Here is a 23380-nt window from a genome sequence, read left to right as displayed (position 1 = left end):
ACTAGAAATTCATTTGGCCAAGCAAAGAAATGCAGAGCTGTTTAAACCTCCCCTGAGTTCAGCGATCGTGATGGCGCGCACGCGCGCGCGTGTGAGGGCACAGAAACATCTCCATTTCCAGCGTGTAGGCTGCAGCAGTGGGAAACCTCTCTTTACTTCGCCAGTAGACTTCCAGAAGAAACGAAATCCTCTTGCCCTGTTATTGCCGTTATATACGCAAGTACACACGCTGCTGTATCTATAGTTATTGCTATAGGATAGACACTCTCGCCGGAGGGGATTTGGCCCGCTTCCTCTAGAACCAGATATGGATGTAAAAGCAAATCAACGCCAACAGAATTGGATCCTTTTTATGGAGTACGGATTCGGAAAAGCTGCGGTTCGCAGACCTCTTTCTAACCTTGGAGCAGACACCGCGGATGAATACTGAACACAGCTGCTACTTTTCAGGTCCGTCCCCGAAAGAAATCTGCAAAGAGAACCGCACCATCCGAAAGCCCTCGCTGAGCAGCGCTAATGACAGCGATAGCAGCGCGTGCCTCAGAATTTATAATACCACAGGACCGGGAAGAAACTGAAGCAGCAGTCGCCAAGGCGACCAAGCCCCGCCTTCGGCCATTCCTCTTCTGTCCCTCAACGCGGATTCCCGCCTGGCATGGGCGGAGTTCTTGCGGCGTGATTGACAGTTGCCATAGTAACAGGCTCTTCTAGTCGCCATTTTGTCAGTTGGGTTTTTTTAAAATAATTTTTCTTCCCGCCTGAGTTACAACTTTGCCTGCCTGGGGTATTCTTCCGTTGGATTTTAGGGGTGGGTAGGTGCGGGATTTGCTCCACTTCTGCCAGACGAAGCGAGTTGAAGCGGAGCGAGTGTGCGTACGGACTAGAGCAGGCAGGAGCGGAGGTCCGGAGAAGCCGGCTCGGCGGCGGCGGCGGCGCGCGGGAGGGGGAGGAGAGCGGGGGGCTGGCAGGCAGGCAGGCAGGCAGCAGGGAGGGGGCGCGAGTGAGTGAGGAGTTCCCGGGAGCTCGGTTCAGCGCTGCGCTCCCCCTCGCTCGCGCCGCTCTCGCTCGCGCCGCTCTGCCTGGCCTGGGCTCAAGGAGCAGCTGAAGCCGAGACGCCACCGCTGCCACCACCGGGCTTAGTCTGGGCCCGGGCCCCGCTGCTGATCGCTGCGCAGGTTTGGAACGCGCGCCATTTTGTGAGCGATAGAAAATCTGCCCGGCCAGGAAACGCCGCGGATCCGCCCGCCGGGCCGGGCCGCCCTCCTCCCGCAAGAGGGAGGTGCACCGCTGGCTCCGTTCTGGGGCCAAGGCCCTGCTTTGCTCCCGAATGCGCGGGGCCCGAATGTGGCGGGCGTGGTAAGGCAAGCCGGGTGAGAAGACTGCGGAGACGTTTCTGGGCTGGGCTGGGCCGGGCCGGGCCGCTGGCTGAGGCGGGGAATGAACTGAACCCACCCGCCGCCGCTACTACCACTACCTCCACCTCCTTGTATTCCGAGAAAGGAGGCCTCAGTCAAGACCCGGACTACTGCGCCCCCTCCCTCTCGGACAGCATCCAGAGGCGGCCACCGCCCCGTACTCGGGTAAGTGGTAGGGCCTCTGGCAGCGGGGCCGCCGGCTCAGCGGCACTGGGAGAGAGGGGCCGCTGCCATCTTGAAGAGGGAGCCTGGGCCACCCCGGTGGTGAGGAGGAGGAGGAGGCCAACCCAGTGGAGGGAAAGGTAGACGCCTGCCTTTCCCCCGTTACTCCTGGGTAGGTATGGGGAGGTAAAGGAAGTCTCCCTTTTTCTGAGTCGCGAAGGTGACGGCTGAGGCCTGGGAGATCTTTCCCAGTTGTGTAAGGAATTGCTGCTCGTAACTCGACATTGCCCATACCTGGGTCAGGATGGCTGTTGTAGTGGAGAAAGGAAGAAGTTCTCTTTTTTGTGCAACTACCCTGAGCTGTGGGGTAGAAAGTCAGTAGTTTTAGTTAGCACCTGTTGTAGAAATAGGGTGGATTTTTAGGCACTTGACCGTAAGAACCAGGTCTGTAGACTTGGTAAGCCTGGTTGGTATGACTGGTGTAGAAGTCCAATTTGGTCACGAGAAGTTTCGTCGTATTTCTGTCAATTCAAAGTCATTGCAGCATGTTAATACTCTGTCCCTCAAGCGGGGGGGGGGGGGATTCTGATGTTAAAGAATGGAACTTTGAATTGCTGGATGTTAATTGTCAATTGACAGGGAATGAAGGAAATTAATAAAGTCAGCTAGAATAAGTATATTCTGAATGACTGTATTTGCATTTCAGTTATATTTTATTGTGTTCCCGAACTGTTTCCACTAAAATGTAAATAGTTTTTATTTGAATAGGCGTTTAATTCAAGTTGTAGACCAACACTTGGCTAAACATTTTGTCATAGGACTTTTTGGTTATTCCCTCTCCAGAAAGCTATTTATTTGCTTAATAAACAGGTACATATATAAAATCTTAAATTCAGAAAACACAGTATATGTATTGGCTGTTGTCATCTTTATGTTATTGTGTAGTTCCTTATTTTCAAACAAATGTACGTATATTATGTGAATATCAGGACTTAATTTCTCATTAGCTGAAGTTGAACTTTCTTAGGACACATTGAAAAGACCATAAATCCCATTACATGAGACTTCTAAACATGTATGGGCATCTCTTTGTGTTCAGTTCCAACTAGTGTGAATATGATTTTTTTTTAAGCGGGGAAGAATGGGTCAAATGTGAACTTTATCCTGTTTGTAACTTCTTAAAAACTTGGTTAAAATTATGGGAGCAAGATAGAACTTAGTTGTGCCATGTCAAAAGGACTGGCATTTCAGTGTTTAGTACTGTATCTACTTTCAGCCTTAACTGTCTTGGGAGAAGTTGTTCTGGTACAGCAGTCAGTTTACCCTATCTTAAGTTATATTTGCTGGTAAAGTAGGTTTTGAGATTGGATGAGCTGTGTATGGTTTGCTAATTCAGAAAAAAATCCAGGAGATTATGATTAAGAATATATCAGCCAAGGAAATGTTTGGCTTTATTGTAGTTAAATAGAGAACTGTGCACTGCAGTATTTTGGATTTGAATGTTGCTTTATTGTTAAGGATGCACTTCTGAAAGTGCCATGTCAGTTGCAAGTTGCCCTAGAAATTACAACCTTAAGTACTGTTTCAGGGGCTATCACTTTGGAAACTGTTTCACTTTGTATAGTCTTTAATAGTATATAAAGCACTAAATAGATTTTTCATGGGATTGTCAGCTCGTTCAGTTCTACATCAATTTCAACTGCAGCTAAATTATTTTATTTTCATTTAAATTTTTCCCCAAAAGCATGGGGGCAGGAATAAAATTCTTCAGCACTAGTATTTAAGATCAGCAGAATCCTGTGATTGCTTACTTAGAAATAAGTCCCATTTAGATCAGTGGGCTCATGCCTAGGTAAGTTAAGGATTCACTATGTAAAACTTGAACTATCTTCTTTTGGAGGGTTGATAAGAATACTGTTCTATTTCACCAGACAAAACAAAAGTAGCCTCAGTTTTGTTCCAAGAACTGTAATGTTACACATTAAAGGTTGTGTTGAATCACTAACTGAATTTGAAGTTTGTTTAGAAAAAAATAGTTTCTCAAGTGAATGACTTGAAGAAAAAGTATTGACAGCTTTATCAGTGTAATGGATAACTTGTACATTATAGGATTTATTACTATATTTTAATTCCATGTGGAAGGTGTGGTATATAAATAACTGTTTAGAACAGAAGCAGACAACCTTGTGTCTTCCAGATGTGTTGGACTACAACTCTCAGTTAGCCTTGGCCACAAAGAGAGGCTATAACGCAGGAGTAGAGGACATCTTTTTCATGAAGAAAGTCCCAGGTTCAACCCTGTTCATCAATAGAGCAGAAAAACTCCAACCTAGACTGACACTGTCAGTTAGTGTCACTAAGGTAGTTCCTTTTATCTCAAAGGCATCAGATTGCTTAACTCTGATCTAGACACTTGTAATGTTGAATTAAGTCTTCTTAGTTAGTATTTCTCTACATAGAACAGGACAGTGGGGTGAAAGTTAGACAGCAAATTTACATTATAATGCCATAAATTAGGCTGTCTTTACTCTCTGACAAGTATTGTTTATGGTGCAGTCCTACAAATATTTACCTAAAAGAAAACCCCACTCACATTAGTTAATGAATTGTTGTGGAGGTATAAAATGCAAAGCTTACTGATTTTCACATGGACATTTGCGAATAAAGACAAATGTTTTATATTTTTAAGTTAGGAACCCTGATTATTATGAAATTGTAATGAAATGGAATTTTGAGAATTGACATTTACAACCCAGTCTTACGCATGTTTACGCAGAAGTACATCCCACTGTGATCAGAGGAACCGATTCCTGTGTTTATGATAAGTTTATTCTTTTTTTAACAAGTTCATTGTGTTGAACTCTGGCATGTGTTGTAGCTGATTGTGCAACTTTAGAGAGGTTGAGCTATGTTGTCAGAATGCCAGTCATTTAAGAGTTAAACAACTCTAGCTTAATCCACAATTTGCAGTAGGGATTGAGGGTTGTTTAATACGTTTAGCACTGGGTTGTTGATATGTTACTAGCAGAAGAATTTGAATTTTATTTAAAGCTGAAAAAAGAATCCGTGGAGATTTGAAAGTTGAGATTTTTTACCACTCAGGGATATGTGTTTTTCTGGTGGGGAGGGGAGAAATTGGAAAATTTTCTAGGAAAAAATCTCTGCAAATTAAGTTAATGTGCACAGGATTATTTGCATCGGAAACTTTTTAGTTCCTTGTAGAAAATTTTTGAATGCTGGGCAAGACAATCCTGGACAGCACATAAATGGCCATAGGATATCTTAGATCCCTAGCTGCAAGATTGGAAAATTACTCTTACCTTATAGTTGGGGATCAGAGCTTTGATTCTCCTTTCCCCCCTTTGCACCTGTGCCAGGTGCATTTCCAAAGTAGGACTAATGACTTTGGAGGAGGCTTTTGGGGATGTTCCAGGGGAGAGGAAGAGAGCTGCTTTGCCAAGACACAAGGTATCTTGGTGGCGTCTCAGCCTCCTTTCCTCCCATTCTGAGATGTCACAATTAACTAGCCAAAATCGACAGTCTAAAGGTTTTGTAAGGTGGGAGGAATGTAGAGGCGACCTTTGCCTCCATACTTCTCCAAACTCCATAAGGTACTCATAATCCTTTGAGTTTGGAGGGTTACAGGCAGTCTTATTAGATCACTCTAAGAGTGCAGCATTTTTTTTTTTTTACTTGTATTTAGGAAATGCATATTTTCCCCCAATATATCTGAAATACTTGATTTGAAACGGTTGCTGGGGGATGGGGGATTCAAGCACAGTTAATTTAATTCATATTACATAGATTTTTATTATAACTGATAAAAATTAAAGTCAAGAGCAAGTTTTTCCTTTACATTGTGTATATTTAAAGAACCACCCCCAAAAGTACTGAAAACTTTAAGCCACAAAAATCCATTTTAACACTGACATCCAGTTATCTACTTCAGTGGAGCTGAGCTCTCTACCACTGAGGTGGTTTTGGCTACCATTGGTTTCACTGTCACTTACTCATTAGTTTACTTTGACACTGATGTATGTATGTATTTTAATGAGACATATGTTTCCTTTCACATAGTTGCTAGGGTCAATCAATTAGTATTAATATATTGTTACTTACAAAATGGAATATTTTCTATGGAAAAATAAAGGACTGGAGAATTTACTATCCCACCTCAATGATATCACTAATTCTGGAAGTGGTAAATACACATTTCCTACAAGAAGTTAAGTTCAACGTTTGTATAGTTTAGGAAGGTCAATCGAAGTTTGTGAAAGGAGTTTCTGGTTGTAATTGTCAGGTAGGAATTAAATTAAGATCACAATCATTTTATTTTTACTAATAAACTTTGGAGACTGCACATAATATTGTTTACTGTATGGTCATGTAAGATAGAGGTGGGCAGGATCTACTCTATGTATATGGTGATAGGTCACCAAGGATGGCTGACTTCTTAAGTTGTTAAAAAAGAGCACTAACATATCATTCCCCTTCCATACTAAGCTGTACTGCTCAAATGAAAAAAAAATGAATGCTTGGAATAACCAGGAATTGATTTCTGTGTGGAAGAATCTTGACTTCTGTTCAGTTCTTAAAAGAAATTCCTGAATTCAGATTTTTTGAAATTCTAATTGAGTGTGATTGAATCAGACTCTAGTTGATGGATCTTGGGTTCTTCTGAAAAGTGAAGTAGATTTCACAAGCTTGGCTTCTGTCCTCCTTTGCTGTAAGATAAATCTGTTTTGCTATCTAGTCAGTTTTACTTACAGAGTTTGGTACCTATTTTTTTCCAAAATTCCTAGCAGCTGTGTATGTTTACCAGCAGCTTTGAATAACGTCGTGATTCTGCTTAAATTCATGATAATATTTGCTTGAGCTGGGTCCTGACTGCATTAGTTCCCGGTGATTTCAGTGACAGTAAAGTTTAGCTAATGAACAGTACAATCATAAATGGGGCAGAATGTGTGGGGACACTTTTTTGCAATTTTAATCCCCCTTTGAAAGGAATGGGAACCAGTGCCATCTTCTCCCTGTGCCTTGAAAAAAAAAAAGCTGTTTGTGGGAACACTGTTGATAGTAGCTCTCCATCTATTGAGCTCTTGGTCGGTGTAGTTGGGGCCTCTGCAGTGGTGCAGCCAATCTACTGGGAGAGTTCCTCTCGTTCTGTGGAATGGCATACCCACCATAACATCTGTCCCCTGGCAAACAACATCAGGGTTAGAATTCCACTGTCAGTCTGTGTCCAGGTACACACTTTCTAGTGAAATGCAAAGTAATGTGATGAATGTTCGGGACCAAGGAAGATCCTAATAGCATAGGTGTGCTGGGAGGAGTCTGAAATAGCAATGACCAAATAAGAAAGATACCTTAAGGTCTTGGTGGTTAGTAAAATAAAAATGTTGACCCAGGTTACAGCTGCTGTAAGAAAGGCGAATTCCATGGTACTGATTGAGCATCATGACATCAAGTTATTGGATAATCCAGTGCTGCTGCTCTCTGGCTCGTACTTTGACTGAACCACAGTCTTCCCAACCTTGCAGAAATCTGAGGTGACAATATCAACCAGGCAAAGATAGAGCTAAACAAATCCCTGATATTCCTAACTGGCATAAGATTTCAATTGAGTTAGCTCATAGTTGAGACATCTTCCTATTGTCATAGTAGGAGAGAGTTCCAGCTAGCAGGTCCCACTTGGAACTATTGAAAATTTTATTTGTTTCTTTCTTTGTTCTAACTGCATTCGGATACTACCAGTAAACTTGGGAATTTCTGAGTAAGTTCTTATTGGAGCTTTATATGAGTCTATATAGTTCTCCATATAGCATTAATTTCTATGGTGTATTGCAATAGGTCCTGGGATGTGGTTTGACCACTACTTACAATAATGTTAAAGGTTACATAGACTCATCATGGAGGATAGATCTGTGTGCCACTGTTAGACTTGAATGGAATGTCCAGATTGAGAAAGCATATACAACTGACTATCCATTGTGGTATTGCCTGAATGTTGTGTTGGTAAGTGTTTTAGAAGTATTTGGCTAAATGTGAATAAAGGATGCTGGATTAGTGGGATTGTTGTTCTGATGTAGCAGAGCTGCTCTTGTGTACTTCTTGAGCTGAAAAGCAATCTTTATTTTTAAAGTTTTATAATTTTTATTATTGTAGAATACAATTTAAAGAGAAGCATACAACATTAAACATACAGTTAAAATGAAACATTAAACACTGCATCCTATCACCAGGACCATTGGATGCATGTGAAAGTTCTTTCAAAAATTCTTTCAAAAAGCTTCATCTCCCTTTCAAAATTGCAGTGACTCCTGTGAAGTTCAAATCAAGTTTAAACATACAATCAATAAATTAACCCCAAATATTAAAACAATTCTTTTTGTATACCCATTTTCACTTTAATATCACAAGTTAATTTGTCATTAATAGCTATATTCCAAACTTCTCTATAGCAATCACTCAATTGATAATCATGTTTTACTTTTCAGTTCTTTGCTATAATTAATCTTGCAGCTGTTACCAAGTTTGTTATTAATTCTTTAATATTCCAACTCAATTGTTTTCTATCCAATATTCAGAGTAATGTGATCTTACGACATCCTTCAATATTTATTTATTTATTTTATTTATTTAAAACATATGCCATCCTTTACGACAATGTCTCAGGATGACTTCCAACATTAAAACAACAATAAAACACCAGTAAATAGAGCAATAAATAAAAATAATAGTAAGAAAAATACAATCAGATAGAATTAAATAAGAAAAGAAAAAGTGACTGATGACTTCTAAAACCGTTAGTTTTTAAACAACATTAGAATAAAATGGTTTTCACCTGGCACTGAAAAGAATATAAGCTCGGCAACAGGCAAACCTCTCTGGGGAGTGCGTTCCACAGTCTGGGCACCACCGTAGAGAAGGCCCTACTCCGAATAAATATCCTCTTTACCTCCTTCAGGGAGGGTTCCTGGAGCGGGGCCTCTCCCGCAGATCTTAAGGGGCATAAAGCCATATAAGGAATTTAAAGCTTAATATTTTACTACGCTCTTTAAAAACCTCTTTCCAAAACTTCATCATATATTCACATTCTACCACATGATAGTGTCTGTCTCTTCACAATTATTTATTTTTCTACCTCTACCTTAGCTCCACTGCTACTTCATATCTTCCATACCCTTCCAGACTGAACTCCAGGAAACCTCTGCCTTGTCCACTTGCAGACTATGTTGTTGTTTGTGACCCTGCACCCTGTTTTCATTCTTAGTCCTGTTTTGGCTATGCAAAAGAAGAGAAGAGGGGGAGTGTCCAGTTGTAATTAATTAATTTGTGAAAGAGCCCAGTGGCATAGTTCACTCATCTGTACTGAAGTGATGAGGTAAATTAAAAGAAACTTTGTTTGATAGTAGACAGCTACAGATATTAAATATTCTGTGCTTAGTTTGTCCATTATAATAATACTAAAACCCATAGTCATCCCATGAAGCTGATTGATGGAGATGCAGGACAGATAAAAAAGTTCTTCATATAGTATGTAAGCTAAGGAATTGGCTACCACAGAGTGAAGTGATGGCCATCAATTTGAGCAGCTTTAAAAGGGGATTGAACAAATTAATGTAGCATAAGGCCACCAGTGGTTATTAGTAATGATAGCCATATATCGCCTCATACACTGGGGGTAACATACCTATGTATATCAGTGTTTGAGTGCCCATGTCCTACTTCTTGATTTCCTGGTTGGTCAGTGTGTAAACAGAGTGCTGGACTAGATGAGCTCTTAGTCTGATAATTAACCCAGCTTCTCTGCTATCAGCTTATTTCCCTTTAGTACTTCTTTAACTCTTAGTATTATCTAGTGGTGCAACTGCTTCCCTAGCCTCTCTCCTGCTTCCGGTGTATTCAAAGAATTCTTTGTTGTTGGTCTGATGTGATAGGAATATGCACATCCTAATGCTTTGTTTCATCTCTTATTGTTTGCTTGCATCTTTTTAGAAGCATATGCTCTCTTTTGTTTTCCTCATTTGGGCAAGACTTCCAGGTACTGAAGAAAGTCTTCTCTTATCTAGATTGCTTGACACTTGCTTGTTTTCTGTGCTGGTAACCTCTTGATTTTAGTGCTACTTGTCTTAACCATTAGTATATATTCCACCTAAGCTTCTAATATTGTAGTAACCTCCAGCCATTTTGAAAGGATTTAATAATCTCACCTCTCTTTGTCAAGTTTCTTAGTACCTTTTCCTTCTTAGAAAATGTTTGGAAGTCAAATGTAAGTTTGTAAGAATTCCTTAGGTAAGAATTCCTTAGGGATGCAGGTGGCGCAGTGGTTTAAACTGCTGTGCTGCTGGGCTGGTTGATCGAAAGGTCATCAGTTCAAATCTGCACAACAGGGTGAGTTCCCATTGCTCTGTCCCAGCTCCTGCCAACCTTGCAGTTTGAAAGCATGCATAGGCAAGTAGATAAAAAGGTACCACTTCTGTGGGAAGGTAAACAGCGTTCCATGTACTTCAGTGTTTAGTTATGCTGGCCACATGACCATGGAGACTGTCTGCAGACAAATGCTGGCTCCCTTGGCTAGGAAATGGAGATAAGCACTGCCCCCTAGAGTCAGACATGACTAGACTTAACGTCAAGCGGAAACCTTTACCTTTTTAAGAATTCCTTGGTAGTACCTACTTGGAAGTCTGGTTTTTAAGAGGGAATGTAACCCCCATGAAGAACAAACATATCCAAGATATAACAGGTCCATCCACCTGTCCCGGGTGTTTCTGATATGTTTTAATATCCATCCAATCTTTTCAGTTAGCTACTGTCTGAAGCAATCATTCTTGGAATACTATGCCACACTTGATAATGAATGAAAGAAGAATGTATTGTGGGTTCATAAAAGTATTTTTTTAAAAAAATATATGTGACTTGAGATGGAAACCTGTAGGAAAGTGACTGTGAGGATAAGCAGTAATCTGTATCTGCCCAGAAGTGTCCAACTCCAAACCCACTCATTTGATCCAGAAGGATAAAGTAGTTGGTGATGAAATCTGCTGAGATATCTGGAGACTCATCAGAGTCAGTATCCTGACTTCAGAAACTTGTAAAGTAGTTTCTGTCCTGAATGTTAGGTTAAAAAATGGAATGGAATGGAATACAGTTTCATCAAAAAGCACTTTGAGCTAATTTTCATGTTCAGTCACCTTATCTAGGTATGGAAAGCTGAAAATAGGCCTTTAATTCTTTAACATTGTATGATTGATAGGATGCTTTTTTGACCAATTACTAATATCCCCTATTTGGGCAAGGTGATTGAGCAGATTGTGGCTGGGCAGCTTCAGGCTTTCCTGGAGGCAACAAATTACCTTGATCCACTTCATTTGGGCTTTAAGCCTAGTTTTGGGAAAGAAACCGCCTCGGTCACTCTGTAGGACAGCCTCTGTCAGGAGAGAGAGAACCCTGTTGATTCTTCTGGACCTCTCAGTGGCTTTTGATACTGTCAACCATGGTATCCTTCTGGAGAGGTGGGTTGGACGGGGAGTTGGAGGCACTGTCTTCTTGTGGTTCCATTCCTGTCTGGCCATCTGTCTCCAGATGGTATTGCTGGGGGTCTTTTGCTCTGCAGCATGGCCTTTGTGCCATGGAGTTCTGCAGGGCTCTATTGTGTCCTGACAGCCAGCTCTACCTCTCATTTTCATCTAATCCAAGTGAGGCAATGACTGTTCTGAAACAGTGTCTGGGCTTGGCTGGATGTAGTCTAATAAGCTGAAGCTCAATCCAGATAGGATGGAGGTGCTGTTGGTATGAGTCTGTCTGTTCAGCTGCAGGGGTTTTCAATCTGTCCTGGACAGGTTTGCACTCTTGGAAGGACAAGGTTCACAGGCTAGGAATTGTCACTTTTTGCTCAGGTGGACTCAGTATCCAGGAGCACTTTTTATCTGCTTTGACTGGTATATCATCTATGTCCCTATTTGGATGAGTAGAGCCTTGCCACAGTTGTCCATACATTGGTAACCTCTTACTTGGACCTACTGCAATGTACTCTTCATGGGGCTGCCTTTGAAGATTGTCCAGACATTGCAATTTGTTTAAAATTGGACAGTGAGCCTGCTAATGAGGCCGTGAGCACATTATGGTGGTTATTAGCTTCTGGTTACTGTTGGGGCCTAGTTCAGAGTGCTCCCAATAACATACAAATCCCTAAATGGCATAGGGCCAGGCTATCTGAAGGAGTACCTCTCCCAATATATCCCTCCTGGTAACTGCGATCAACAACTGAGGCCCTCCTCTGTGTTTATTCCACAAGTGAAGTGAGGGGGGAGTTGACGGAGGAGGGCATTCTCCTGTATTACACTCCAGCTATAGAATTTCATCCTGCAAGAGATTAGGCTGGCATTGATGCTGTACTCTTAGATGCCAGCTGAAGACTTTGCTTTGCAGATATTTTGGTGGATGAATCTGTTGGGCTTGAAGGGTTTAGTCATTGCTGCATTTTAATCCTGTAATCTTATGAGTTTCAATTTTATGGGTGTGTATAGCTATTTTTTAATTTTGGTTAATTGCTTTGTATTTCCCTTGTCATTTATTAAATTATCGATTCACCATCTAGCTATTTATTTATTTAATTTACATTTGAGTATTAGGTTATTATTATTAATAATAATTTTACTGATATTACAGTTTTATTGTGATTCTGACATCATGTAAACCTCCCAGAGAGCCTATGGCTAATTGGATGGCAAATAGATCTAATAAATAAATAAAATGAATTTATGGTAGTTTATTTTAAGGATTGATATTGTACTTTACTCAAAGAAGCATTCATCATCACCAAATAGACTGTAAAAGTCTTTTAAACAGGGTAATGGTAACCAAACAGTACCAATCACTCTGTTCATATTCTGAACTCATTCAGTGCTATATGGCAGGAAATCCCTGGTTCCAAAGCTGAGCCCAAACAAGAATGGATCTGAGTGATTCTGTCTGCAAGTATTACAGAAGATGAGCATTTCTTTGTTAACCATTTCACCTCAAATGGATGGTGCTTGGCAGAAGCACTCCACTCTCTATTTGGAAAAGCTCTGTTAGATGATACTATGGATGTAATGGTTCTGGAGAACTTCTTACATACTTTTCTGAAATCATTTTTCAGATTAGTTGTAAGCCACATTTAAGCAGAGTTATTAAAACACTTTCAATACTTGCGTCCTCATTCTTTCTGATGCTTCATTGTCCAGTGAACTAGTGAGATTTGAGCTCTGGCAAGAGGAAAGGGTTTACCGGGAATTTTTCTGTTAAGCAACTAGTGGGTTTCTTATTCTAGGAATCCAGTTATACTTTTAAATAGTTATCTGAATCCCTGCAAAACTTTCCTAGGAGCACCTTCAAGCCATTTGGATCCATTAGTCTTCAGAGCAGCTAACTTGATTGGCCTTCCATTACCATAGTGATTACTCAGAGCAACAAGTCCAGCCATAATCAGGTAAAGGAGACAATAAATGCTTCCTTTACTAGTGATTATGTAGAAAGTGAGCCCACATCTCCTAGAATTATTAGTAAATGATTACAGCCCATTTATACTCCACTTTTCTTCCTTTTGCAAGGAATCAAAGGTGGTTTACAAACTTACCCTCCTCTCCAATTTTTCTTCACAACATCAACCTGGTAATGTAGGTTAGTCTGAGAGTCTTTGATGGTCCCAAAGTCACCCAGTGTGATTCATGGCTGAATGGAGACCAGAACTGAGATTTCTTAAGTCCTGGCCAGCCCAGTAGTCTGAATCTGAAATGTAAGAAGAGTTAGGGTTGGAATCCATAGCTGAAGTGCCAGGCCAGGAAACAGTGTGATAAGCCAAGCAGTTGGTGAGAACCAGACTGCCTCTGGTTCATGAGGAGACACTAGAATGGGGGGGGGGTGTTGGGGCCCAATGGTTTGATGCCAGGTCAAAAAAGCAACCCTATTAAGTAATGTCTGATGTTCCCGCAAAAACAATGTGAACCTTCCTGAGGGTGGAGCCAATTTTAATTGATGTGGAAGAGAATAGGGTAATTCAGTTTAGAATCAATGTATGATTGGGCAGAATTAACATCCACAGTTAGTGTGCTCTCTAACATGCTAGATCCCTCTGGCTGATATTCTTTATATTATTCTATTTGTATCATAAAGCCAGACCTGGTTGACTAGCTTTAACACTTTAAAACCTCTGGTTTTAACTGCTGAGACAATGGAGAGGGAGGAGAGACATACCCGCTCAAGACAGATTATTTCTACCTTTTCCATTATAGAACACCAGATTGAGCCTGTTATCTGCAAAATGTTAGACTTACACAATGATTGTCCATGTTAAACCATGTTCAGTAAGCACATAATAATGGATTGGTTTCCTTATGCACAATACACAATCATGTTAACTTTTTCATTCTGTAGTGAATAAAGGAATAGTTGTTAAACTGGGAGACCTGCTGTGATCCATCAGGAATGGAACAAGCACTGGGTTGGATGCAGTGTCACATAAATGGATTTCTGCTTGCACAGTGGAACTTCCCTGTTTTCTCATTTGTCTTGGAGCTCCCTGCCTCCACAGCCTCTTGATCTAATTTGGGATGTGTATAGTGGGCTGCAGGTGGGGAATCCATTCCTCTAGTGGCTGACCAGCATTGGATCCAAGCTGTTGTATCTAATTGGAATGCATATAGCAAATGTAGAAATAGTAATAGGAATTAACATATGTATAATTTTCCAAAAGAAGTATGATCAGAACATGGTCAGTGTACAGTATGGTCATAGTGGTCATATTGTACTTAATGCAGTTTGTTACATGAGTGTGTAATTCCCAGAATATTATGTTATTTGTAAGAATATTGCAAATAATCACTTTTAAAATTCAATAACCATGCTGCTCAGTATGTAGTACAGTGGTACCTTGGCTCACGAACTTAATCCGTTCCAGGACTCTGGTTGTGACCCCAATTGGTTGTGAGCCAAGTCAAATTTCCTCATCAGGGTCAATGTAAATAAGGTTAATCCATTTTGCAACTATTTTTTTTTTTACTCACAAAAATTTGGAGCAAAGTGACAAAGAACAACAAAGTTTATGGCCACCCCCCCCCCAGTGATCATGCGGGGGGTGGGGGAGACGGGTGCGATCCTGAGTGTGCTGGTGGGGAGGAGGTCATGGTTGCACAGGGGGGAGGCAGGTGCAGGTGCATGGGGGGGGAGGTGGGCGCGGCCGTTCTCAGGCAGGGAACGTGGGCGCAAATGCAGCCATCTCTCCCCCCCAGCACGAACACAGCCATCTTACCCCCCCCCCCCAGCACGACTGTGATCGCGCCTGTACAGGGAGGGCGGGTGTGCTTGCAATCATCACTCGATGCAGAGTTCATGACCTGCGGCAACATTTTTATGAAATTTCTGTTTGTGACCCGATTCAGTCATGAACTGAGTCATTCATGAGCCAAGGTACCACTGTAGTTCCTGAATATTGTGATATTGATAGCAGAGTTGCAAAGGATATGTTGTCATGACTCTAGTAATACAAAATTTTCATTTATTTGGTGCTGCTTTTTTTCCCTTTAAAATCACTAGAGTTTAGTGATAATGGCAATAGAGGAGACTGTTAAATGGCATTAGTTTTACAAATAGAAATCATTATAGAATATGGATGTAGTGTTGTACAGTAAATTGAAAATTTATGCCAACTTGGTCCTTTGGCATAAATGGAAGGAACACTGCAACTCTTACTGTGCTTGTCCAAAGTCATATATGTACTTTTAAAGGTAACTAATCTTAAAAGCACAGTATAGTATCCATTCTGATCTTTAAAAAACACTAAAATAATGGTAGTGGAAAATGGCTTCTTTCTTAGTTTTTTTTCTTAGCATTCCACTGCATATGAAATTGCATGTATTTTCTGTGCAGTGTGTATGATAAAAGGAGTATCTTCCCTCACTTAGCTAAAAAGAATGATCTCTTTTACATGCTGCTTTTTGACCAGTTGCTTACAAAAGTGTACTGGCTAAAAGAATACTTAACTTAAAAGTAGTTCAGTGGTGAACTTGTTTTTGTTTTAAATTGGTTAAAAGTCTAGTTTCACTGCCATTCATTCTGTATCATTCAGAATGTATCATTCGGAGTTAATCTTGTGATAAAATTTTTCTGCTGAAGAATTTGCAGCCTTATCTAATAGGTGTTTACTTGGATAGTCTCACTTTTATGGGGGATTGGTTCCAAATTAGTGTGCACAGGATTGTGGCCTTTAACTGTATTAATGGATACTACATTTTCATGCTGTAATAGGCTACTTGTTTTATGTCACTGCATTTTTGATTCTAATCATGATTGCATTCAATGGTTTTTATTTTTAAGTTAACACTTGAATCAATTCCTGAAGTTCTTACTTTGCTTATCTTATAATGAATCTTCTCCAGTACATTGTACACTTTTGGCATACAGTGCACGTGGATGACAGCAACACTTTAATCTGAAGGGAAAATGCATAGCCATCTGGACTTCAGGGTGGCTATCCCCCCAACTGCAAACTTCTCATAAGTTGGCCAAATCACCTCCCCCCCGCCACACAAACACTAACTTGTAAGGAACTCAGGGCTCAGTCTGAGAGTGGGTGGGAAGAGGCTGCTTTGTTTCACTTAACTTTCAAAGAAGTGAAGCTAAATTGTAACTTTACCATGTACTGCTTCACCAGCCTCAGTGGCTTTTCTCCTATGTCTAGCAATGCTAGGAAAGCAGGATTGTGTACCAGCAATCTCATTCCCGGGACATTGCTAGGTGTGCAGGGGGAAACCAATAGCTACCAGCTTGAGCAGTAACCCTTTTTTGCCACTCTTGCCAGGGGACTTTTTTATTTTTGGACTTGATTGTAGCTTGTGTCATCAGGGTTTTATGACACAGCAAACTACCTAGGGTTTCCTAAACTTTAGAACAATCCATGGAGTGGCTTACTCATTTATTTATTACATTTTTATATCACTTAATCATGTGAGCTCTCTGGGTGGTTCACAATTCAAAAGGTATTTTTATTTTTTATTTATTTATTTATTTATTTACTCACAATATTTTTACCCCATCCTTAACAAATGTCTCATTTTCTCCTACATAAAATGTAGTATAAAAAATTAAATAGCATAAATTTAAATGACATAAAAGCTGGAGCTAGAATTAAACCTAGCAGCAGTACAAAGATTTAAAGTACAATGTAGAATTAAACTAAACTAAACTATTTTCCCAGGAACTAAAATTCCTGGAAAAATAAGAAGGTCTTCACCTGATAGCAAAAAGAGTATAATGTAGATGCTAGGTGAACCCCACTGGGAAATTCATTTCATAGTCTGTGTGCCATACCAGAAAAGGTCCTCTTTATACTAGGCACACATTTGACTTACCTTGGCAGGGCTCCCTCAGAGGAACCACTGAAGATGATTTAGGGTTCATGCATGTACATAAATCACCCCCTGTAAAGTCATGGTGAAGTTTCAAATGACACATTTTCCCTATGGCTAACTGTTTTAGAAACATAGAGTCAGAAGGGGCCTCTTGGGCCATCTAGTCTGACCCCTGGCTCCAGGCAGCTCCATTTATGTAATACCCAGTCTGACTGTTTGTGGAAGATACACATTTAGGCATGGGAAATTGGTTAAAAATACAGAAGAGCTCTTTGTTCCTTGAGAGAACTTCTTAGTAATTCCTTAGTCAATGGGATGCTTGGGGCTATCACTGAATTTCCAGCACGAACTTCAAAAAACAATTTCAACAAACCAGAATGTGGGATAATTTGAAATCAATAACATGAAAAAGACTCCACTAAAAGTTAGAACTGTGAGCTTAAGTGGACTCCGGGGGATGGTGGAGGACAGGGAGGACTAGAGGAATGTTGTCCATGGGGTTGCAATGGGTCGGACGCGACTTCGCAACTAACAATAAAAGAACAGGAAAAAATAGTATTTCAACCCCCCTGTGATACATGCTATAGAAAATGAAAGATTGGTTTTCTCCACAATATTTGAAATTGCAAAGCGAGCTTCTGAAAAATGCAAGCAGTTTAGCAAAAATATTTGCTAGTTTGGTCATGTTGGCCAATATTTACTTTCCTAAAATTTAATGCAGTCTCTCCCTGTCTCCCTGTCTCTCTCTTGGAGTTTTGAATTAAACACACAGTTTTATTTGGTGTTCATTAGAGAAATAACCTATTATAAGGAGATGATCTCCAATACTTTGTACATTAGAAAAAATAATCATGTTAATGGCTGCATGTACAATCTAGAAGTGCTTGTGTGGTATTTCTTATTTAAGTACTTTTGTATTGCTAGTTCAAACTAAAACAGTAAAATTACTGCTTAAACTTGGGGTGAGCTTTGAAAGCAATTTCAGTTGACGTGAGAGCTGCTGATAGGAAAATATGCTCTGGGTGCATTTTTTCCAGTTTTCTTATGGGGAACTCTTGTCTCAAATTCCACCTTACTTCTCCCACTCCACAGTAATTTGGGGGAAGTGCTGATAAAGAAACACTACAGAAAAAATTCTGATACATGGTTACCATCTGAGTGAAAAGAAAGTATGCTGTAGGAGAGGTTAAAGTAGGTAATATTGGGTGGGTGGGAGGTCGTTTAGCTGTAAAATACATAAATAAATCTTTAACTATCCACAGATATAAAAATGCTGTATCAATCCAGTTTTAAAGTTAAATATACTTCAGAAAAGTCATCAAAATACAGTACCTGGTGGAAAGTATAAAGCATAACACCATTTATAAGAGGAAATGCCTTTATTGAAAATATTTCTTTTCCAGTAAAACAATATAGTTGCAACGAAGTAGTCAGGAACAAAAAATATTCTATAGTATACAGAGCAATAGCTGTTGTGAAAGATATGCAGCATAAGATTTAACTCATAATCATAGATCAGTATGTTGTTCTCTGCCTCTGTACTTCCTGACTGTGGAGATCTCTACTTGTTCTCCCCAGTTTTTCTTCTGTTCTCAGGCTTTCCCCTCTGGATTCTTTCTCATTCTTCTGGACCAGATCTCCCAAGGGCCAGATCAGATTTTCTGGGCCCCTTTACTTACTGTTTTTGGCTCCAAGTCTGCCTACCCAGTGTTCTTAGATGTCATTTTCAAAGACCCAACCAACTCACACCAACAATGATGTCAACATTTGTTAAGCTAGAAGCTGCTCACCCAGTGGCAAGCAGAGAACCTTCTGCTGCAAAGTGGAAGACAGGTAGTTATTGTTAGATTTGTGCATAAACTGCATCAGTGAAGAATCATTGAGATTGTAAAACTGAACCATTGTTTGTTGTTAGGTTAAATGGCATCAAAGGAAGTATGCCCATGGATGGTTGCTAGAGAACTAGTTTTATTTATTATTTTTATATACTGTTCTAAATAACCATATATGGCTCCCATAACAGATTACAGAGAAAACTTGGGGAGGAGGGTGCTGTCGCACATATTCTGCTTGTGGGATCCTGTGGGCAGCTGGTTTGTTGTGTGAATGCTAGAGTGACAAGTTCACATGTTCCTGGCTTGTTTAAAAAGCTGTAAGTGGAAGCGATGAGCATGTGGGAGGCAGTAGACTTGTTCATTCCTGCTTGTCCATGAAAATGCATGGATTAACCCTTACATTCTTCTGTGTGAACTATTTTATTCTAGTAGAAGAGGTATAAGAGATTGAGCTATTTCACTATTGACTTTGTGTCCCACTAGCATTTATGCAAACACTAGTTGAACTAGCAGAAGCAGCACCTTGCAGTAGTGAGTTGTAAAAGTGGTAGTGCAATGGCTTGTGCAAGAAGAATGAAAATACTGGATTTAACACTTGTGCAAATGATTAAAATGGTAGAAGCTTTATGCCAGCAGAATTACATGCTTAGAAACAATTATCTGGGAACACTTTATTTTCTTTTTCCAGTGAGAATTTAGTGGTTATGCCCATTCACTCATTATGCCTATTCTACTCATTTCAATGGAGATCAGTATGAGGATGAGGCAGAAAAATGACATACCAGCCTGTACATAACAAATCACTGTTCCCTCTGCATCAGAGATAGGTAGCTTGGCACTTCCAAATGATTTGGGCTTAAAAATCCCATAAGCCTTGGCCAAGATGCCCAGTGGGCATGGATTATGAGAGCTGCAGTCCAAAACTTATGGAGGTTACCAAGTTGCTTATACATTACTCCTCTGCACTATATGTTAACAACAGGAGTAGGAGACAACTACTTAGATGCAAGATCTGGCTCATAGGCTACTAGTGTCTGACTCCCAGTTATCCATCAGCTGATGGAATAACTGAATTTTTTAAAAGTGAAAATGTGTAGTATTGAGATTTTTAAAATGCAAATCAACCTACTGTATTAAAGAATTCTGAGTATCTTGAGTATCCTGAGGATGCCGTTGTGATATATACAATGCTCAGATCTATGATACATTTATTACTTTTATTTATTCATTTAAAACATTTTTATCCTACTCCTCTGCCAAAGGAGCCTATGCAGTAATTTACAATCAGTAAAGCAATATGGTCCTTGCCCTTAGGTTTCTAGTCTAAATTGGCATGACCAACAGAGTAAAAGGAATGCACAGGGAAAAGAAAAAATGAAGTAGACTTTCAGCAGGGCTAGTGGCATAACCCTGCTTCACTTCTCATTTCCCTCTGTAACAGCCTGCTGTAATGGCCAATGCCTCAGTGAAAATTGCTCTTACTGATCACCAAGATGACCAGGATGAGTTCCTCCAGTGTCTATGCATTCTGCTATAGTAAATTGTAGAATGGCTGTGCCACATCTCTATGCTTCTGGTGGGGGGAAGAAGAGGAACAGAACTAAGAAGAAACCTCTGCTAGGATGGCCATAGACAGTTCCACTTTCTGCAGTGGCTCTTTGGACAAAGACTGTGATGCTGTTATCACAGCAGTTCAAATGGGGAAGCTTACAGCAAACCAATGTATTAACTGTTTAGCAGTGCTGTATACACTGTTGAAGCCATTGCAGCAGAAATACCTCCTGAAATTAGCCATTCAGACATGATAATGAGGAAATCCATATCAGTTAAAAACAAGTTTTTTTGGGCAAGGTGTTGGAACAGGTGGTGGCAGGACAACTCCAGATACTCTTGGATGAAACTGATTATCTGGACCCATTTCAGTCTGCCTTCAGACCCGGGTACTGAATCTGCATTGGTTGCCCTGTATGATGACCTGTGCAGGGAGAGAGATGGGGAGTGCGTCCCTGTTGGTTCTCCTGGACCTCTTAGTGGCTTTCGATACCATCAACCATGGTATCCTCCTGGATAGGCTGGCGGGATTGGGAGTAGGAGGTACTGCTTGGCAGTGGTTCTGCTCCTACCTTGATGGCCAATTCCAGAAGGTGGTGCTGGGGGAGTTTGGCTCTGCGCCATGGCAACTTTGCCATGGAGTACCGCAGGGTTCCATTCTGTCCCCCTTGCTATTTAACATCTACATGAAACGGCTGGGAGAGGTCATCAGGAGGTTTGGGCTGCGAAGTCATCAGTATGCTGATGATACCCAGCTCTACCTCTCTTTTTCAACTAACCCAGGTGAGGCAGTGGCTGTACTGAACCGGTGCCAGGCCAAGGTAATGGGCTGGATGAGGGCCAATAAACTGAAGCTCAATCCAGATAAGGTGGAGGTTCTGTTGGTGGGTGATTCGAGGTCCTGGGTAGGTGACTTGGGCCTTGCCCTGGATGGGGTTGCACTCCCTGTAAAGGACAGGGTCCGCAGCTTGGGAGTGCTCCTCGACCCGGAGCTGTCCTTGGAAGCCCAAGTGACAGCGGTGGCGAGGAACGTTTTCCTTCAGCTTTGGCTAATCTATCAGCTGCGTCCCTACCTGGAGGAGGATTGCCTAGCAACAGTAACACACAAAGTGGTTACTTCCCTGTTGGATTTCTGTAATGCACTTTACGTGGGGCTAACCTTGAAGACAGTCCGAATACTTCAGATGGTTCAAAATAGAGCTGCCAGGATGCTGTCGGGGACTGGGCGTTATTCTCATATAATCCCAGTCCTCTGTCAGCTCCACTGGCTTCCCATCGAAGTCCGGGCTCAATTCAAGGTGCTGGTTATTACCTATAAAGCCCTAAAAGGCTTGGGACCAGGATACCTAAAGGAATGCCTTTTCCCCTATTTGCCATCCCGCCCCCTGAGATTGGCAACAGAAGCCCTCCTCCAGGAACCCTCTGTGAAAGATGTTAGGAGACAGAGTACCCGGAGTAGGGCCTTCTCTGTGGTGGCGCCCTGACTATGGAATGCGCTTCCCAGAGAGGTCTGCCTGGCGCCGTCATTATATGTTTTTCGGCACCAGGTTAAGACCTTTTAATGTAATCAATATTTTAATATGTTTTAATATTGAATTTTATTGTTGTATTTTATTAACTTGCAGCCAGAGTGGGTTGTCTATTTATGCTGTAAGCCGCCCAGAGACGCAAGTAATTGGACGGCATACAAATCGTATAAATAAATAAATAAACAAACTATAAAAACTTCCTTTCAACATTGGGTATTTCCTCCTCAGTACTACCTTCAGGGTTGGAAAGTCTGTTGCATGTGGAACAGTGTACCTTCTGAACAAGCTCTGCCTGTCTGATGTCATAAAGTTAGGGAATGAGGTAAAGAACATGAAAGTGTTCTGTGAGCTAGCCTTCCCTCTGGTGGCAGGGTCACAGGATTCTTTGAACGTTTCCAAAACGTAACCCTAACCTGGATGTTAACTGCAACCCTAATTCAGCCATGAAATACCCCTACATCTGGGTAGATTTTCAAAATTCATTGTTTAGGGTGATTATATTTCTCATTGTTCATAGATTCTGGCCGCTCCGAAGCATTTCCAAGCCTCAGATTGTACCTGGGAACCCTAGTGTTCCAAACCTGAACCCTAACCCGAATGCTAACTGCAACCCTAATTTAGCTATGAAATACCTCTATATCTGTGTGGATTTCAAAATTCATCCTTTAGGGTGATTATTTTTCTCTCTGCTCATGGTTTCTGGCCTCCCTAAAACATTTCCAAGCCTCGGATTGTACATGGGAACCGTATTTTTTGAAACCCTAACCTGGATGTTCACCAGAACCCTAATTTGGTGATGAAATATCCATATGTCTGGATGGATTTTTGAAATCCCATTGAGGGGTGATTTTTTTTTCTTCAGTGCTCATTATTTCCAGGCTCTCCAAAGCATTTCCAAGCCTCAGAATATACATGGGATCCGGAAGAAGTTAAAATTTTCCCCAACAGAAAAACTTTAGCTACTTTATTTATTTTTCGATTTATATCCTGCCTTTTTCCTACAAAGGGCTCAAGGCAGCTTACATCTCCTCCTCCATCTTATCCTCACAACAACAACCCTGTGAGGTAGGTTGGACTGAAAGTCTGTGACTGGCCCAAAGTCACCCAGTTGGCTCCATGGCTGAGCGTGGACTAGAACCCAGATAGGTAAGTCCCAGTCCCATGCTCTTAACCACTACACCACACTGGCTTCCACAGCCATGCTTGTTCCCCTATTAGGGTAGGCTCCTAGCTGCCTAAAATCACAGTGACAGTCACTTTACATGCTTTTGGAAGTGGAGGAAGATCTTGTAGCAGATCTCATTGCTGCTTGCTGCATCCTGCACAGTATTTGCCAATCAAGGGAGGGTAACATGTCCTTTCAAGGCAACCACAGCTTCTAGGACCAGGGTCTGAAAATGATGCCATTGTCATCAGATCATCCAAACCAGTCCCTACCATATCTGCTGAATTTAATATCCGAAACAGAAACGTGGTTTGAAGTGTGCAGTATCATCCAT

At 41.0% G+C, this 23380-nt stretch overlaps 1 protein-coding gene across 3 annotated transcripts in view; it reads left to right on the top strand.

Moving 5' to 3' along the window:
* Positions 1 to 1014: 1014 nt before the first annotated feature.
* DYRK1A (dual specificity tyrosine phosphorylation regulated kinase 1A) overlaps positions 1015 to 23380 on the top strand; it is a 143544-nt gene continuing 121178 nt past the window's right edge. For 2 of the 3 annotated variants that reach the window (XM_044441907.1, XM_044441905.1), the window contains exon 1: positions 1015 to 1580. The gene's annotated coding sequence lies outside the window, so the exon portion shown is untranslated. Of the gene's footprint in view, positions 1581 to 1612; positions 1750 to 23380 lie in introns of those variants that run through there. The other variant, XM_044441906.1, reaches the window with a different exon arrangement.

Source organism: Varanus komodoensis, unplaced genomic scaffold, assembly GCF_004798865.1.
Source record: "Varanus komodoensis strain SLA01 unplaced genomic scaffold, ASM479886v1 scaffold4, whole genome shotgun sequence".
NCBI classification, from domain to species: domain Eukaryota; kingdom Metazoa; phylum Chordata; class Lepidosauria; order Squamata; family Varanidae; genus Varanus; species Varanus komodoensis.
Note: the sequence above shows the minus strand (reverse complement) of the source record. Positions and strands in the feature narration are given on the sequence as shown.